The sequence below is a fragment of the Myotis yumanensis genome, unplaced genomic scaffold, assembly GCF_028538775.1.
Source record: "Myotis yumanensis isolate MYYU_CA2020_CCGP unplaced genomic scaffold, mMyoYum1.0.hap1 SCAF_15, whole genome shotgun sequence".
Lineage (NCBI taxonomy): Eukaryota > Metazoa > Chordata > Mammalia > Chiroptera > Vespertilionidae > Myotis > Myotis yumanensis.
In genome coordinates, this window is record NW_027223766.1 from 36466070 (window position 1) to 36479193 (window position 13124).

A 13124-nucleotide genomic window follows, 5' to 3' on the forward strand; every position below is an offset into this window, starting at 1 on the left:
TTTTCGGTTTTCTTTTTGTTATTTTTTGTTTGTGCACGTGAATCCAAACACAAACACTTGGATTTTTAAATACATTAGTCTCTTAAGTAGAAAACAAAAAGTGGAGCTGCAAACCAAAATTACAATACTACTTTTATAACTGTCCATGTACTTACTTTAATAGATATCTTTTCATAAGGCTTTAAGTTTATCTAGGAATGTCTTCATTTCTCCGTCATTGTTGAAGGACTGTTTTGTGAGAAATAAGATTCTTGGTTGACAGCATTTTTCCTTCATTGCTTTGAATATAGCTATTCACTACCCTCTGGTGTCCAAAGTTTCTGATGCTTCTGCTCCTGATCTTACTGGCAAAAATATAATGAAAGTTATTCTCTCTGCTTTATAAATGTTAATACTGTGCCTTCCCATGTCTTAGGAAACAGATATTTTCTTAGAGTATTGTGATATCAGTCAAGTTGTAGCAACATTTTAAAACCAATCAGAATTTAAGGAAAAGGAATTGAATGTTTTTAATGGTAGACACAATCATGACTCTCAATGACAAAAATTATTATAGATTTTCAAATTATAAATGAAAAGGTCACTGATGCATCCTACAGATTTTAATTTATAATAAAGCAAATGACAATCTTTAGTATCGCACATCAACAAAAAGGTCTTTCTGGTCTTTCAATTTTTTTAGAGTAAAGATAGCTTCAGAATAAAAAGTGAGGAAACCACTATGGTTTATTACCAGCTATGAAAGGCTGGTTTCTTGCTCTGGCCTTATAAAGCAGCATTGTAATAAAATTACAAAAAAACTCCTATAGAAGGTGCTGGCTGGGCTAAGGTTTTTGTCCTTGTAACCCATAAGCAGATTGTGGTGACCTATCAGACTTGTACTTGTTAGCTTATTATCACTCCCATGCCCCCTTGTCCAGCCCCCGCCACCTCCATTTTATTTTTCTCTTTTATTTACTCTTTTTTCTCCATCAGTTATACTTTTTCTTTGCTCTCTATTTCCATTTTTCTTTATTCTCTTTGTCTTCTTTCAGTTGTTTTTTCTCCTTTTTCTTTTAATTTTCTCAAATTTTTTGTTTCCTACTTTTTTTCATTTGTCCTTGTTTTTCTCATTTTTATTTTTTTTTAGTATTTTTTAGTTAGCTTTGTGAGTACAGTTGGTATATTTAGTATTGTCAGTAGAGTTAATATACTTAGTTAACATAGTTATTGTTTATTTTCATAGGTAGTGAGTATATTTAGCATTGTTAATGTTAGTATTAGCATAGTTTTGTTCTTTAGCATAGTTACGAATAATAGTTAGCAGAGTTTTTTAGTCTTGTCCATTAGTAGAGTTAGCAAGTCACCATATAGATAACCTTGCAGCCATCTCTGCTGACCAGGAGCCCAAAGTGGGCATTACAAGTTCCTCAACACCATTGCAGAGAGCAGCCAAGGGGAGGTTGGACTGACACGTTCTGGACGGTACAGAAATGGCTGTCAAAGTCATCAATCAGCAGGGCTCCTCCAGCCTCCAGAGGCTTCCCCTGCAGGACTTCCATGCATGAAGGCATTCAATCACCAGAATAGAGTCAAGTTATTCAAGGTGACTGGAAGCAGCAGAAAACTCTTCATCATCATGGAGCACCTAAGTGGAGGGAACATACCCGACCCCCTGGAGGACCACTACCACATGCCCGAGGAGGAGGCCCGAGGCATTTTCCGTCAGCTGGTATCACCTGTGCAGCACAGCCACCAAAGGGGCATGGTCCACAGGGACCTGAACCAAAGAACATGCTCATTGATGCTCATAGGGACGTCAAAATGGTGGACTTTGGACTCAGCAATTTTGGAGCAATAAGGTGAGGACATTCTGTGGTATCCTCTCATATGCTGCCCCAGAACACTTCTTGGGCCAAAAATATGATGGCCCCGTGGTAGATATATGGAGCCTAGGAATGGTTCTCTATACGATGGTCACTGGGAACCTGCCGTTCATAGAAAAGAACTTTGGGAAGCTGCAGCAAAAGATGGTGTGCCATTGTTCCTATTTTTTGAATTGGAAACGACATTTTAAAAATTGTTGATTCTCATCCAAGGGATGGAAGAAGTTTATGAAAGACCCATGGCTCAGAGGCCAGGCCCACCACCTTCAGCCCAGCCCTCCAGTGTGACCCTGGAGGTTCCTGTCCACCCACAGCCCTAGCAGCAGCAGCAGCAGCAGCAGCAGCAGCTGAGGATCCCCAGAGGGAACCAGCAAGGGTCTGCAGGCGCTAAGCAGGTTCTTGAACTTTATGTTAACAAGCTCTGCTTCAGGTCATCCACAAAAAAAGCATGGCGATGAAAAAATGTAGAGTCCATGTAAATGGTGGACAGCCAAGGAAGGGATACAGCCAAAGAGTCCAGGGAGGTCGAGCTATGCATCCTCCACTTTAAATGAAGAGTTGAACCATGATGAGCTCCAGGGAGCCAGGTCACATGGTGCAGGGAGAAAGGACAAAGGCTGAGCCCAGAGCTCTTCCAGAAGAAGAAGAGCATAATGTGCACGCTGTGTGTGCCAGGACCCCTGGGCGAGAGAGCACACACTGCCACGATGTTCTCCGCACAAATTCACATCAGAAGGGCACCGGGCACCTCTGTGGCCTTCAAAACTCAAGACCAAAAATACCTGCTGAGCTTGGAGGATGGATGAAGCCGCCTCAGGGACAGCAGGAGAGGCCCCCTCGCTGCAGGCCCACCACTCAGCCGGCCTGTTCCCCTGGGGTCCTTTTCACCTCTCCTGTTCCTCTTTCCTTCCATGTTTGTGCGAGGGGATGATTCTCATTAAAGTACTTGGTTCTTCCAAGTCTTGTAATAAACTTGGTGCTTCAGAAAGATACATTGGATACTCTTGTTTGGCCTGCTCCCTGCACAGAATCGGGGCTGTGCATCCTGCAGTTTGAGAAGCATGTAGTGATGTAGCCCTTGGACTGAATCAGAACAACTAAATAGAAGAAAGAGAGAGAGAGAGAATTATCACAGTGACTCCCAACAGCAATGAATGTGGTTCTGAAGGGCAAGGCTGTGAGCTGTACTGCAGGGCAGAAAGGCAGACCAGGGTTACCTTCCTGCATTCACATTACCTAACATTTACAGAGCCTGAGGGGAATTGTGGTCCTGTGGCCTGTGCTAATTATGACCGAAAGGTTCACACTAGGACAACAATGTGCATCTTTGTTTCCTATCTATAATGTAGTTGTATCTTTCCCCTTTTCCTCTCAGGAAGGTGCCAGGATGTGAGGATTTGACCATAGGAAATGGAAGTGTGAGGGCAGGAGGAAGCTCAGGTTCAGCAAACCTCTCGGTCAGTCGTGGCACCCCCTTCTGAAGTCAGAAAGTGGTATGGTGGATTGGGAAATACAGGCTCTGCTCAAATCCCACCCCCACAACTCACCCATCAGCCCCTTACCTATTTCCTGCCTCTGTTTTCTCCTCTGTAAATTGGGATACGGTCCTCCTCACCCTAACACTCAGAGATGAGAGTGTCCTGTATAAATTACAACACTAAGTGCTGGGTTGTTTTCAGCACCCTGGGCAGGGAGTGTAGGCCTCAGGCTGGTCCAGGTCAGGTGGAAATGGTGAGCTGCAGGCATCACAGGTGGGACATCATGGCTGTAAAGGACCTGGGCTAAGTGTCCTGCATTCTAATATCCAGAAACAGGTAGCTGTTGAATTTGTTGAAAAGCAAGATAAGTAATTAAGGTCATCCATTAATATCATGTATAATCTCTCTTGTCAATTGTAATTACCTGAATAGAAGCCTTCAGAGTTTATTAATAACTTTGCCCACCACAGAATAACCCTGCTCGCTTCCTAGAATATAGGTAACCTTGCACACTTGTGGTATTTCCACCTGCTTCTGCATTTACTCTCTCGCTCCGTGTCTCTCAGTAGCTCCTCGCTGTCTTAGGCCTGCCCTGCTCCAGGTATGAAATGTAATATGAGAACTAAAGCACCTCTCCCCACCTCGGCGGTGTTCCTGCAGTAATGAACCATCAACAATCCCAAGCACCCGGGGTGTCTCCCACACCTCTGTACCTTTGCATATTCTGCTCCTCTTGTTCTTCTGTTCCCTTGGCTTTGAATCCTCAGCTACCTTGTCCATTTCTACTTTATGGTGGGATGATGTTGGTTGCTCACACAACACATTGCCTTCTTCCTAAGGATGTTCAATTGGAAGGGATTGGGGTTAGTCTAAGGCAGTTACAGCCACTGCATAAACCCCTGCTAATGATTAGGTCGGTTTTGGCCAATGACATATTAATGGACAACTATGGGGCCTCCCTGGGAGAAATTTTCCTTCCTTAAAAGAAAGAGATGGGAGGGAAATAGGGTGCACCCTTGCTTCGGGCTTCGGTGCTAACTATGGAGATGAAATGGCTGGAGTGGAGACAGCCATAGCACAACCATGCGGAAGTGACACCAACATTTGGTAATGGAGTACACAGGTGCATGGCATCTGAGTCACTGACAACACTGTCACAGTGCCACCTCTGGACCTGCCATCTTTCACATTGTCTATCAACATTAAGTGTTAGAACCTTTGTAGTTTAAGCCAATCTTAACCAAGTTTTCTGTTACTTCTGCCAAACAAATATTTAACCAGTAAAGACTCTGAGTTTCAATTAAAATTCTCTTTTCTTAAAAGTCCACCTGTGTATCTGCTCAATTTTCCCACCCTTCAACCATGAAAACAGCTCCTAAGCCTAGAGTGCCCTGTCTCTCTGGCGTGTCCTTTCTGATCTATGAACATCCCTGTGGCAGGCCTCTGACTTTTCATCTCTGTCCACATTGAACCTGCACACAGTGGGCCTCTAGAAGAGTTTAAGGACAGCAGTACCTGCACTACTCCTTGCCCAGAAGCCCAGAGCCATAAAGAAGCCTAGGAATTGAAATCACTGACCCAAGCAAGGCCTGCAGACCTTGTGAGCTTCTGCAGCCTCTCCAGCTTGAGTGGCAGGTCCCAACTCTCAGATCAGCCTCATGCCTGCATTTAAGTGCTGAGCTATTGATTTATGGTGAGCTCAGCCTCCTATTATAGCAACAGGAAGCCTTGTGCATAGAAAGGAGAGCATGAGCTACAGGGCAAGGGAGTCATGGAAAGGACTTAATAGATCCATCCCTTTCACACTGGGTGAGGTTCTCTGCATGTCCTGGAAAAGACCTTGATGTGCAAGTGGGGAGCAGGGTTCCCCAAAACCCAAAGGAAGATGTTCCCTGGTATAGTGGGTAGGAGAGGGCTCTTGGCTTCACCCGTGGCAGTTCCAGATGCCAGACTGAAAATGGGGGAATGCTTGTGTGGTCACAAAAGCATGAATGACTCTAATTGCCAAGCAAAAGTAGAGAAAAGGATGGTAGGCATGGGGAAGCTGGGAGGGTGTGGTGTTATCAGTGAAGGAAGGTCCTGCTCCCTTCCTTTCCTTTCCTTCCTTCCTTCCTTCCTTCCTTCCTTCCTTCCTTCCTTCCTTTCCTTCCCTTCCTTCCTTTCCTTCCCTTCCTTCCCTCCCTTTCCCTTTCCCTTTTTCCCTTTTTCCCTTTTTCCCTTTTTCCCTTTTTCCCTTTTTCCCTTTTCCTTCCTTCCTTCCTTCCTTCCTTCCTTCCTTCCTTCCTTCCTTCCTTCCTTCCTTCCTTCCTTCTGAACAAATTGCTTCTACAAGTCTCCTAACTGCCAGGTATCAGTGTCCAAGTCTCAGGCACCCACAGTGCACTGGGCTTAGGATGCCTAAGCCATTGTCAGGAGCACAGACTACATTATGCAGTTTCCCAGAGTACATGCTGTGGAATTTTGGTGTGTGGTCGGGCTCCTCAGTTCCTCACTATGAACCACTTACCTCCCTTCTTTGAGCATCAATCTTGCCCTTTAAAATGGAAACATCAGTTGCTACTCAACAGGGTTAATCCCATGAGATTAATTTGGTTTGGCCAGTACCCATATCTCAACAGATACCACTTGAACCATTTGGAAATCCAGAGTAGATGGGAAGCAAACAATCAAAGCAGGAGAAATCAGTTTATGTAACTGAGATGTCTAAGTGCAGGCAGCTTCAGGCAAGACTATACCCGAGCGCTCCATGAATCCAGCAAACAAAACAAAACAAACAAGCAAAAAACGACTCTTTAGACCTCTTGACTTTGCTTATTTCCCTCTATGCTGTTGTCATTCTCACCTGAACTTTCTTTTTTATGAAAGCAAGATGGCCAGCAACACCCACAGGCTCGTATCATAACTGCTCAGCTCTCTAACTGAAATAGAACTTCTCTTCTCCCATGATTCCAACACTGGGGACTGACTCATGGGACTTGACTGTCACATGCCCAGCCCTGAGCCAATCACTATGGTTTAGGATGTGAAATGTACTGATTGGTCAGCTCTGGGTCATGTGACCTTGATGGAAGCTTGTGGGCTGTTCACCCTGTTCCTGGGGTGGGAGGTGGTGTGATGCCTGATAGAGCAGGAATAAGTGTCCAGTTTCCTCTGTGCTTAATTTCCTGGGATGAACCTGCCCATATTCTCTACCCTTGGCCTGTTGTCTTCTGTTTACAAAAGAATACCTGGCAGCATCTCTTCTCTGCCCAAGCTTGTTTCAGGATTTTAGTCAATTTTCAGCTGACAGGCATGCTTTTGTGTCTTATTATGTCATTTATTTAGTCAACAAACATCTACTGAGCACCTGTGAGCTACTGTGAGTTTTCAAAATTGTTAATTATCCTGAGAAGCTTCTTATCACCCAGGAGTCTTCCAAAGGAAATGAATTCTGCCTCAGCAGGCTTCTGAGGTTAGCTGTGTGGCCCTGAGGGAATTGCTTCCCCTCTCTGGGCTTCTGCTTTCTCATCAGCAACATGAGGCTCTGGGGTAATGAGATCCACCACCCCCTTAGCTCTGACGTCCTGTGCTCAGTCTCAGAACATGTCTCTCCAGCTGTGAGTCAGCCCAGGACAGAGGAGGATCTGGGGGTTCTGTGTCTGTGAGGACCCCAGGCTCCAAGTTCCTGGAAGGTTGCCTGATGCTGTTGCTGCTACTGAAAATCTCTTTGGGGGAGTTTATGAATCCCAAGCCCTCCCAACCCTGAAATGCAGTGAGGGACTCTGAAAGGGAAGTGTAGGGAGGTTGATGGAAAGGAGGAAAGGAGACGAGAGGATGATGTAGAGCAGCGGTTCTCAAATTGTGGGTCTCGACCCCTTTGGGGGTCGAACGACCCTTTCACAGGGGTAGCCTAAGACCATTGGAAAACACATATATAATTACATATTGTTTTTGTGATTAATCACTATGCTTTAATTATGTTCAATTTGTAACAATGAAAATACATCCTGCATATCAGATATTTACATTACGATTCATAACAGTAGCAAAATTAGTTATGAAGTAGCAATGAAAATAATTTTATGGTTGGGGGTCACCACAACATGAGGAACTGTATTAAAGGGTCACGGCATTAGGAAGGTTGAGAACCACTGATGTAGAGGGTCCTAGGAACCCATCCATCATCCACTTCCCTCCCCCTCCCCTCTTCTTCTCCTGCCCACCCCCTTTTTTCTGTCTTGTGGCTGAAATTGGTCCTGGCTGCCTGGAAGAAGAGAGCCCCTTGATTGTCGGTAAAGGAGAGAGGGATTCGTCTGAGGCAAGCCCAGTGGGAAGGACTTTTCTTTTTCCTCTGGTTAAGTCTGGTTTCTCTTCACACTTTGAGTATAAGGGGACATGAATTAATTCCCCTGGTCATTCTGTCACTCATTTGTCAGCTTACTAAGCAGCTAATCACCTTATTAACCTATTTATTCCCCCTTCTACTTATCTCATGTTTGTTTATTTTTATAAAGAAGGAATATTTATTATAAGAATAGAGGACCAAGAACAAACCAACTCGAGCAGCTGAACTACTCAAAAAAACTGGAGTCAGCAACTGGTAAGAAATGGGAAACCATGTCAGCTGTGTGTCTTCTACCATCTGTTCCTGGGGCCACAGACTCACTCTTCTCTGCTTCTCTCTGCCCATCACTAGATCCTCCCATCTCTTCAATGTAGTAGTTTTTCTCTATTTCCACATCCATATCCCTTGTCTAAAGTACTACCTTTTCATTTTCCTTGAAAGCTGAAATGGCTCACTTATTTTTCTCACTAAATCCACCCTTGTGAATTTCTAATGTGTTGTTCCCTTTCTAGGCAAGAGAAATTTATATATATATATAAAAGCCTAAGCAACCCTTACGACCGAATGACCAGAACAACCGAATGACCGGTCAACCAGTTGCTATGACATGCACTGACCACCAGGGGGGCAGATGCTGAATGCAGGAGCTGCCCCCTAGTGGTCAGTGGGCTCCCACAATGGGAGCACCACTCAGACAGAAACAGGCTCACAGCTGGCAAGCACAGCTGTGGTGGTAGGAGCCTCTCCCACTGCTGCAGCAGCGCTACTGAGCAGCAGTAGGTACAGTGGGGGCCCAGGGTGAGCAGGAGTGGCGCAGTGCCCGGCCCCGGCTTGGGCTCCTCCCCAGAAGCCTGCCACTTAGTGCACTGCTACATCCCTTGTACCCCATAAACCTGCAGTTACCATCTCTGGAGACCGGTTGAAGCACAGACACTCAGAGTAACCAGGAGGAGCCTGATATCACAATCACCACCTCATGTGAATTCTTCCTCAGCATTTTCTGCTTAAGTCCCACACACGGCCTTGCTATTCATACCTTTATCCTTCATTCAACAGCTATTTCTGGAAGACCGACCTACTGTGTGCCCGACCCTGCTGCATTAACTCCTGGCCATGGTTGCATCTGCACCCCAGACCCCCCTCCTCCATCCACCCTCAGAGGCAGGAGGCTGAGACCTTGCTGCCCAGGAGAACTTAGCTGGTGAAGGAGGAAAGAAGAAAGTGTCAAACAGTTCCCCCCAGTGTAATACTGACTGGAGGGATGTGTCCTACCCGCAGACCTGGCTTCTATGGGTGTGTGGACGAGTGGCAACTCTCCATAACTGCACCCACGAATGTAACCGGCAGCCAGGACGACCAGTCTTGGTTGTCCGAGGTCAGAGCCAGACCATGAAATTCCAAACAGCAGCAGACACAGCACCATGAAAGCAGAAGCAACGCCTCTGCAGACGGTGCAGCTCCTGTTGCCCAGGGCCCACTGAGTGGGGAGAGCCTGAGGTGACCCCCGTCACTGTGCCTCTGTTGGGGCCACCCTGGCAGGGTCGATGATCGCGTTCCATTTCTCTGTGTCAATGGGAGAATCCCTCCACAGGTGGGGCCAGCGCTGGGCAGAGACACACTGACCTGACACAGTGACAGGAGTTCTGGAACCCACCACCCCTCCCTGCTGTGGACTTTAGGCAAATCATGCTCAGAGTTCCCTGTCTGTAAAACAGGGGCATTAAAAACCAGAGAGGGAATGAAAACAAGCCCTGCGTCCTTCCCTGCCCCACTCCCCATCGCTCCCCAATGCCTTCCCAGTGTCCAGGCTTCTTGAGCCATATGCCTGCCCCTAGCACACCCCCGCCCTCTGTTTCTTTATACATGCTGTCCCCGTAGCCTGGCCCAGCCTTCCCACCTCCATTCACTAAACAACGTTTACCCCGTGTTTACTGTGCACCAGATGCATTGCTGGGCGTCAGGAAGGAGTAGTGAGAGCTAGAATTCACCTAGAGCAGCGGTTCTCAACCTGTGGGTCACGAACCCTTTGGGGGTCAAACGACCCTTTCACAGGGGTCGCCTAAGACCATCAGAAAACACATATATAATTATATATTGTTTTTGTGATTAATCACTATGCTTTAATTATGTTCAATTTCTAAGAATGAAATTGAGGGTCACCACAACATGTGGAACTGTATTAAGGGGTCGAGGCATTAGGAAGGTTGAGAACCACTGACCGAGAGGCCCCAGGGGCTGATGGCTGGGTGGGAGAGCTGCAGGAGGAGCAGGCATCATCTAGGCCAAGAGAGGGCCGAGTATTGGGGACCATCCCCCTGTGCAAAGGCCCCGAGGTGGCCTGTTTGAAGCGCTGGGGGTATGGGAGGGCTGGAGGCTCTGGGCTGCTGAGAATCACCTGTCCTAGGTAGAAAAGTGAGAAGCCCCGAGGTCGTTTCCAGTAACCCCCATGTTTTCGTCTCATGCTGTCAGCATCGGGCACTCCCATGCAGTGGCATGGGAGGGGCAGGCGTCTTCCTATATTGACGGGGCTGTCGTTGAACATCTGAGGCCAGTTTGAATGGTGCTTTTTAAGAAATAGAATCCAGAATTATGTGCAGGATTTAAGAAACGTCCCTACTAGTGAGGGACCCTGTTTCAGCTTCCATAGCTTCCCAGGAACCTACCTCTGTCGGTGAGTCAAACACAAGGTTTTCGTAAGAAAGCCTGTGTCCGTGTTCTGTGCCCTGACAAGCTGTGTGACCTTGACCGGGCAGCCTGACCTCCAGGGATCCCAGGCAGTGGTGCATTAAAGGCCCTGGACCTGGTAAGAAAAGGACAGTGACAACACTGAGGGTTTCCTCCTCGGGGAGAGATGCGTGGCCTGGGGATTTTTAAAGATTCCAAATGGGCTGTGGCGCCGTGTTTAATGCTGTTTGAATTAATGCAACCATTACACTTTGTCACATCTGCCTAATGTGTCTCTTCTTTTTATTCTTGTTTCAAAGCAAATTGCACATCATACAAAGAGGTCAGTAATGTGGTATTACTTCCCATTTGAGTAGAACAGCCCTCCTCCTCTCTGTTGGCTGCAAGTCCCCCCATGATGTGCATTGTTCTGACCTGAACTGTGTGCCCACATGCACGTGCATGCATACTCTTGGGGTTTCTCTCCCTGGAGTCCTCTTTCTTCCTTCCTTCATTGTGCTGAACACAACCTCGCACTCAGACAAGATCAGCGTTTTGATGGCTTTGATCAGAGCTCTACTGTGCCCTGACCCCATCCAAATCAGGTGGGCATCAGGTCTGGCTTGGTGCAGGGGCTCAAATTGCATCACCAGGAGCCACCTTAGCGCTGCTCTCCATGTAGGCCTCACTCTCAGGTCAGTTTCCCCAAAGTAGTAGCCATGACAGCCGCCTGTGGGTAAAGAACTTCCATTTGTATAGTTCTGTGGTTAAGTCCTGGCACAGATTTGCTGGACTTGGGTCACACATCCATCCTCAAACTGGTTACTGAAGCAAAGGGGATGGAATCCGTGGATTGGCCAGGTGATGTGTTCACTTTTGATTCCGGCATGATGGAAGATTAATGTCTCCCAAACCACAGGGACTAGGAAAGGCTTAAACAACAGAAGTTTACTTTCCCTGCTTCTGGAGGCTGGGAGTCTCCGATCAAAGTCCCCTGGGGTCAGTTTCTGGTGTGGTCACGCTTCCTGGCTGCAGCCCGCTGCCCTCTCACTGTGCTCATGTGGCAGAGAGGGGGCGCTCTGGTGCCTCTTCTTCTTGTCAGGGCACCAGCCCTACTGGACCAGAGCCCCATCCTTTTGACCTTATTTAACCTTGAGCACCTCACAGACCCCATCTCCAAGTACAGCCACTCGGGGGTTGGGGCTTTCTGCTTATTTCCTTTTTCTTATTTTTTTGCTCTCTTTTTTCTTCTCTATTATTCTTTTTGTCTTGTTCTCACTATTCTTTTGTTCTCCTCCCATTTCTTCAATTTACTTAATTTTTGTCTTATTATTTTATTCTTTTTTCATTATTTTGTTTTTCTTTTTTTTTTTTTAAATATATTTTATTGATTTTTTACAAAGAGGAAGGGAGAGAGATAGAGAGTCAGAAACATTGATCAGCTGCCTCCTGCACATCTCTACTGGAGATGTGCCCGCAACCCAGGTACATGCCCTTGACCGGAATCGAACCTGGGACCTTTCAGTCCACAGGCCGACGCTCTATCCACTGAGCCAAACGGGTCTCGGCATTATTTTGTTTTTCTCATTTAAACAAATTTAGATAGTATTTAAACAAATTTAGATATTATTTTAAATTAGCAATGTTTGTACCATTAGTATTGTCAGTAGAGTTAGTATAGATTGTTAGCATTGTTATTATAGTTACTGTTTTGTAGGATAGTTAATAAGCACAGTCCGAATTGTTAGGGTATTAGCGTAGTTAGTAATCATAGTTAGCATTGTTAGTATTGTCGGTTAGTATAGTTAGCAAGTCACCATATGGTTAACCTTGCAGCCATCTCTGTGGACCAGGAGCCCCATAGTGGGCATTATAACTTCCGCAACACCCTTGGAGAGGGAAGCGAAGGGGGGGTTGGGCCGACACGTTCTGAATGGTACAGAAATGGCTGTCAAAGTCATCAATCAGCAGGGCTCCTCCAGCGACTTCCCCTGCAGGACTTCCATGCATGAAGGCATTCAATCACCAGAATATAATCAAGTTATTTGAGGTGACTGGCACCAGGAGAAAACTCTGCCTCATCATGGAGCACCTAAGTGGAGGGAACATATCCGATTACCTGGAGGACCACTACCGCATGACCGAGGAGGAGGCCCGAAGTATTTTCCATCAGCTGGTATCACCTGTGCAGCACAGCCATCAAAAGGGCATAGTCCATAGGGACCTGAGCCAAAGAACATGTTCATTGATGCTCAGAGGAACAGCAAAATTGTGGACCAGGAGCCCCATAATGGGATTACATCTTCCACAGCACCATTGGAGAGGGCAGCGAAGCGGGGGTTGGGCCGACATGTTCTGAACGGTACAGAAATGGCTATAAAAGTCATCAATCAGCAGAGCTCCTCCAGAGACTTGGACTCAGCATTCAGTTTTTGGGCGATAAGTTGCACATGTTTGTGATACCCTCTCTTATGCTGCCCCAGAACTATCTCTGGGCCAAAAATATGACAGACCTATGGTTGAGGTATGGAGCCTAGGAGTAGTTCTGTATAAAATGTTGACAGGGACCTGCCCTTCCTAAAAAAACACTTTAGGGAGCTGCGGCTGCAGATATTAAACAGAAAATAAATACCTCACGCCATTTATCCATCCTTTGAATTGGAAAAGACATTTAAAAAATTGTTGATTCTCATCCAAGGGACAGAGGTAGTTTATGGGAGACCCATGGCTAAACATGGGCCAAGAAGAAATACTCAGTCCTTACAGTGAGCCTCCCTGTGACTACATGGACTC

At 46.4% G+C, this 13124-nt stretch overlaps 1 long non-coding RNA gene across 1 annotated transcript in view; it reads right to left on the reverse strand.

Annotated features, from left to right (window-relative positions):
* Positions 1–2254: 2254 nt before the first annotated feature.
* The window catches only part of LOC138993116 (uncharacterized), a 148729-nt gene continuing 137859 nt past the window's right edge, over positions 2255–13124 (reverse strand). Inside the window, exons 9-12 of the long non-coding RNA XR_011468229.1 lie at positions 10063–10467; positions 4057–4177; positions 3428–3683; positions 2255–2962 (exon numbers count right to left, since the gene is read on the reverse strand). This is a non-coding gene — a long non-coding RNA (uncharacterized lncRNA). The remainder of the gene's footprint in view (positions 2963–3427; positions 3684–4056; positions 4178–10062; positions 10468–13124) is intronic.